This window comes from Vipera ursinii (genome assembly GCF_947247035.1).
Source record: "Vipera ursinii genome assembly, chromosome: 3".
Lineage (NCBI taxonomy): Eukaryota > Metazoa > Chordata > Lepidosauria > Squamata > Viperidae > Vipera > Vipera ursinii.
In genome coordinates this window covers 172,800,024-172,806,614 of record NC_139516.1, presented here as the reverse complement: position 1 = coordinate 172,806,614, position 6,591 = coordinate 172,800,024, and the positions used below count along the sequence as shown (strand labels likewise).

General features: G+C 33.2%; 1 protein-coding gene across 1 annotated transcript in view; it reads left to right on the top strand.

Annotated features, from left to right (window-relative positions):
* Positions 1-209: 209 nt before the first annotated feature.
* The window catches only part of ST18 (ST18 C2H2C-type zinc finger transcription factor), a gene marked incomplete at its 3' end in the record, with an annotated part of 106,318 nt that continues 99,936 nt past the window's right edge, over positions 210-6,591 (top strand). Inside the window, exon 1 of the mRNA XM_083359992.1 lies at positions 210-311. The remainder of the gene's footprint in view (positions 312-6,591) is intronic.

Here is a 6,591-nt window from a genome sequence, read left to right as displayed (position 1 = left end):
GTGGGGTATTAAATGCCAACAGTACATCACTTTATAAACATTTTCTTTACTGTAAATTTTCAACCTTTCATCCACATGTTTTCCCGTTGTTCAAGCTTTATATTATACTCCAAAATTCTTTGGCCATTGAATCAATGCTTCACATATTCATTGTCCAAATTCAATTTCAGTAACAATTTGTAAACCTTGCATTCTTTCTTACAGAGAATGAATTTTGGGATTATCTGTTAAGTCAGACAAGACATTTTGGTCCAAGAGACGGATTTGGTCATTTGGAATTTGCACATAATTTTACTCTGAAGCAAACAAAGGTGGGATAATGTTTTTGGTGTTTAGTTTTGACTGGAAAGTATGTTATTTGTCAAACTTGTTTCATTTGGACATTTTGTTTGGATTTTAAAACTTTTGATTTATTTAGATAATGTGATTAGTTAATTCCTAAAGCATCTTTTAAACAATGGAATGGTGCTTTTATTTCTTTTCTTTTCAGATGAGGCAAGCAGCAATGATAATTTTACATATACCTGTATGCCTTCGTATTAAAAATAAATATTTTCACATAAATAGATATTGTGGAAAACATTCATTACCCATTGTACATTGAAGCTTTTATTCTTTAAGACCAAAATTTCTTTTATTCTGTTTATACCATTGTATTAACAACCAGTTTTCTTTCTTTTTGAAATTTTGTGGTTGTAATGAATTATCCAGAAAATTGATATCCTTATGAAAGAAATCCCAAAAATATTTATTTTTTTACAAAAATTGTTTTTTTTACTATTTAGCATAAGATTTGTGTTTCTTTATTCTGAAAATATAAAGTTGGCATCTGCCCCCCCATGCCCCCATTTCATAAAGCTGTGACTTTACCCTCTGATGCCTTGGTAAAGCAGACTAATAGAAATCCTTGGCACACATGAGTTACCTAAGGGAATAATAGAACTATTTGCTGTAATCGTTTGGCAAAAGGACATAAACATATGGCTTTGGTTTATATTCAGTCCTGCCAGTTGTGCAAAGTTGCGTGGATGAGGTATACAACAGCAGTGACAACTCCAAAATCAGAAGTGAGAATCAAAATAAATCATCCTCATTAAAGAACCATCCAAGCTTGTCTCTGGTATAACATGTATTCCACTGTTAACCCAGTTTTGAATTTTAGATCCCTTTTCGAAAATAGACATACTATTTTACCATGCTATCATAGAAAGGATTACATGGTGCATAGTCTCAAATTAAAACTCTTTCTGATTTAGGCTTAGTATTTAAACTTGTTTATTCTAGTTTTTGAAGAACAGGAATATTGGTACAGTAGTCAGATTCATATCATTTATTTTTCATTTTGAGGATGCAACAGCATTAATGATAATATGAATAATACTGTATGGAAAAGAAGCTTTCAAAGTCCTGAAAGCTATAAAGCATCAGAGAAAATACTCTAATTACAGCTTTGATGCTGTTGATGTACAGCTGATTTTTTTAAAAAAATAAATATAGATAATTTTCCAAAGTAACATTCTATATTGGCATTTTCTTTTCTTTTATTATTAATAAGAATCAGCTAATATCTCATAATGTGATATTGTTCTTTCCTTAACCTCAAAAGTATTATCCACATTTTAATTCTATAACATGATGTGTATGTGTGTAAAATATGAAATTTAATATTCATCCAATTTTAATTAGTTTAATTAGTTGAAGAGTTCTTATAAAAGGTATTTAATCAGCTTTATTCTTTTCTGCTGGTAATAATTTTCTTTCAATCTACATTTTATAAAGCATAATGAAATAGACATTTTGGTTACCAACAAGGCCAATAGTAGTGAGCAAATTTATTCACAACCTAGAAAGCTCCTAGGAATTTGTTTTATACCAAGTTACAATGTGATCTTTGTGTGGGCATGGACTTATTATTGTAATGTTAGTATTTTCTGCCACAAACGTAATCTAGGACCTTTGCCTCTTTTGAGATAGCTATTCATCAATCTGATTTTCTTCCTTTCCAAGTCTAAATGTACACCAGATTATCAACTTTCATATAGTAAGGCAACAGGCATATCTATAATATCAAGTGAAAACTTCTATGGGAAGAAGAAGAAGAAAAAAAATCAATGGAGGGATTGTGATCAGATATTTATTATCTTGCTTCAACAGTTTTATTTAGTTTCATATTTTTAGGTTGCACAAAAGAGTAAGTTGCATTGTTCCTAAATAATTCTTATCTGCTCCAATCAGTTAAGTCACATTATTCATCACACAGAAAATTGCTTGTATAATCTCAAATCCATTCAAACACAAGATTTTTTTTAAAGAAATTGGAGTGCATATGTGAATGATGGTAAAACTAGATGATATATTAAATTCAAGATATTTAAGCAGATGCAGTCACCCTATCCAAATCAGGATTTTACACAAAGTTGTTTGTTGCCTTGGAGGAAAAATTACAAGTTACATTTTTATTCCCAGATCCAGATGCATTTATTCTAAAGATGGTAGAGTGAAAGATTAAAACCATTGTATTCAGGCAAGACACCCACCCACCCACACACAAACAAGGACATACCCTGTGTTTCAGATCTGGAGAAAAAGAACAGAATCAGCAACTATCTGTTTTATTTTACTGTTGTTCTCTTTTTCAAAAATGTAATCTAATCACACAAGGAAATATTATGAAATATAGTTAAGCAACTTTCAGACTGCCTCATCTTTAATTGGAAGCTTCAGAGGGTAAATGGCCCCTACTTTTAACTTTATTTAATTCTCCTAGAAATATTTTGGAAGACAAAGCATTCTGCTGCTCATAATACTCACCTAATAACCACAATTGGTACAGTGGTGGGATTCAAATATGTGAAAAACCGGTTCTCTATCTGGATGCCACTTCCGGTAGTCCATTCTGGCTCTGGGCAACAAAAAAATTAGCTACTAGTTCTGCCGAAGTGGTGCGAACTCGCTGAATCCCACCACTGAATTGGTACCTGGAACTCCCTAGCTAAAACGACAGTCATTAAGTAAAATTTATTGTATCTGTGCCTAAATTGTGATGTCAGTTCCATTGCAATAATTAAGCTTATCATCCAAATCATTAAGTGTGACATCAGGTGACTACAACTTGCAATTTACTATAGGATTTCCCATTGACTTTCCTTTTTAGAAGCTGGCAGGGAATGTCACAAATGGCCACAAATGGTGATCACATGACCACAGGATGCTGTAACCATTGTAAATGCATGCTGGTTGTCAAGCACCCAAAGAGTGATCACATGACTGTGGGGACATTGCAATCATTGTAATTTCGAAAAGCAGTCATAAGTGTACATTCTCAGGGCTGTTATAATTTCGAATGGTGACTAAACAGAATAGCTATTAACTGGGGACCACTTGTAAGTTGTAACTATTTAAGATCCTGGGCTGATCCATACTTAGTAATGTTTAGATTAGACCTGCTTCAATCAATGAGACATTTATCGTGATTGTTCAGCTCAATATACTGATTTTAGATCAAATGACTTAGTTTTCCAGATGATAATTTCTAAATTGTCTCAGATGATTTATGAGAATGCAGCAGATCCTTCCTAGACAGACAATAAGCTGAAAAACTAATGGTATGAGTTTCATATCTATGTGGTTTCTGTTATTTGGTTCCAACCGACCTATATATTTATATAAATTATTAAAGATGTCACAATTATCCAAAGCTTTAAAATAGCTACATGTGAACTAAAGACAGGGTGAATTTTGGTCCAAGTACAGGTTAATAAAGAATAAAGACCCCTGAGAAATCCAATACCATGGCTATATGTTACATGGCTCCTACTCTTTGGAAGATCTTGCCCCCCCACCCCAAATGAGATCTGCTCCCATCCTCCTGACTTTTTGTAAGGTCTGAAGGCCTGGTTCTGCCAGTTAGTTTCAGGCTCCAATGGGTGAGTATCATGTTGGAGATGGTTGATGAACCAATTGCAGACCCCATCTCACCTTCTGCACACACTGTTCCCCTCCCCCCGTATTTTTACCATCATTTTAATCGTAATTTATATTTTACTTTATTAAATTTTATTTTATTATGTTTTATTTATATTTTTGTGTGTATGTTTCATCTGTATATACATATACATACACACATACCTGTATAGCTTTATTGCTTTTAACTTTATATGCCTCCCAGAGTCGCCTTAGGGTTTCAATCATAATCTTCATTTTCATTTTATAAAAGCAACCGATTTAATTTGAGAACATGATATAGGGCAGGAAACAGTCTGAACTCCTTTGCTTTTAGGCATGGAGAACAAAACATTCAGCTGATTCTTGCAATTTCTACTTTTTTGTGAATGTCTAATTTTTATAAGACTGGATTGTCATTACAAGATGGGAAAAAGTTTGGAGGTTCACCTTTGCTGCATATATGTATTGCTATATGTACTTCTTTAAAATGCATATTACAAACTGAAACAACAACAATTGTGCAGATTGCTTAGATTTGTGTTTTGATTATGCAGGTTGAAACTGGAGACAATTAAAAAAAATGAGGCAACTGTTTCAGGTTTAAAAGTTGGATAATTAAATTCAGTGGTACCAAAATTATGTATACTTAATTCTGTTAAGTTAAACTGAGTTTAGTATTGAAGTTTTAAATGGATATGTCAAAAGCTATTTGCAAACAATAACGTGAGTGTTTATGTCTGCTCATATACTCACATATATACATAGGGATACACTTAGTGTCTATTATGAAAATATTGGTTACTTTACAGAATTTATGAGGGATTTGCTTTGCTATATACTTTTTCCCTAAATTGCATATGATCTCATTGCATTTTACTCCAAAATATTACAAAATGTTGCTCCCAGAAACTAAGGGCAAGGCATAATATTTTCATTTTAAGATCACATAAAACACTGCCTGTCACTAGTGAATATAAAAGCTCTTTGAAGGCGTTATTAAAATGAAAATCATTAGTCAAATGAACTCTAATGCTCTATTGTGTGAACACATACTTAAAGGAACTCTTGATTAAATCACATATTTTATGTCTGTGGGTGAAATACACATCCCAATAAGTATACTTAAGATGGCAGCTTTTAGTAGGATATTGGGAATTACAACGTAAACTATACATAAAAGTAATATATAAGCAATAGTGCTTCTTATCTTTTAAGCCTAACAAAATTCATTCCTCCCAGTTTTCTTTTCAAATTTCAAGTTGCTATTTTTAATGATCTGAATTTTTTTAAAAAAACAACATATAAAATCATGCTATTAAATTTAAAATATATGCTTATCTGTTTTTTAACTTGTGGCTCGCATGATATAGTTCAACTTATTTCGGCTCTGCTTTTTTTCCTGCAATTTTTAAAATGCAGATTCAAACTATTACATATTGAACAAAGTTTGGTCAAAGAAGTTGGAACTTTTGCTTCTTTATGATACATTATTGTTTCATTTTGTTGACCCCAACCCATTAGCCTTTTGTAACATATCAAGAACCTGGCTGTTCTTTTAGGCATTTAGGTTGGATAGTTAGGTGAGCTATGCTGGTTTATTTTTACTTTTTATTTTAATCCCATTTATATATCCCGCCCTTTTATGAGTTGGGATTATTTTTGTGATCTTGGGTGTTACAGTTTACTAAATTGTTGCTAACCTTTCTATGCCTTGTTCATTCTTCTTATCACCAAGCTGTTTCTTTTCAAACTTTTCAAACATCCATACATCCAACCTATACATGTTTCTCTTACTGTTATGGAAGACTATTTTAGGAATGTTCATAATAATAATAATAATAATAATAATAATAATAATAATAATAATAATAATAATAATAATAATAATAATAATAATAAAGTTGGAAGGTACCTTGGAGGTCATCTAGTCCAACCCCCTGCTCAGGGAGGAAACCTTATACCATTTCAGGCAAATGGCTGTCCAGTCTCTTCTTAAAAACCTCCAGTGTTGGAACATTCACCACATCTGGAAGCAGGTTGTTCCACTGGTTAATTTTTCTAACTGTAAGGAAGTTTCTCCTTAGTTCTAGGTTGCTTCTCTCCTTGGCTAGTTTCCATCCGTTGCTTCTTGTCCTGCTTTCAGGTGCTTTGGAGAATAGCTTGACTCCCTCTTCTTTGTGGCAGCCCCTGAGATATTGAAACACTGCTATCATGTCACCCCTCACCCTTCTCTTCATTAAACTACACATACCCAATTCCAGCAACCGTTCCCTATATGTTTTAGCCTCCAGCCCCCTAATCATCTTTGTTGCTCTTCTCTGTACCCTTTCTAGAGTCTCGACATCTTTTTTACATCGTGGTGACCAAAACTGGATACAGTATTCCAGGTGTGGCCTTACCAAAGCATTGTAAAGTGGTATTAGTACTTCACTTGATCTTGATTCTATCCCTCTGTTAATGCAGCCTAGCACTGTGTTGGCTTTTTTGGTAGCTGCAGCACACTGCTGGCTCATATTGAAGTGATTGTCTACTAAGACTCCGAGATCCCTCTCACAGTTACTACTATTGAGCAAGGTACCACCTATACTATACCTATGCATTTGATTTTTCCTGCCTAAATGTAGAACCTTACTTTTTTCACCATTG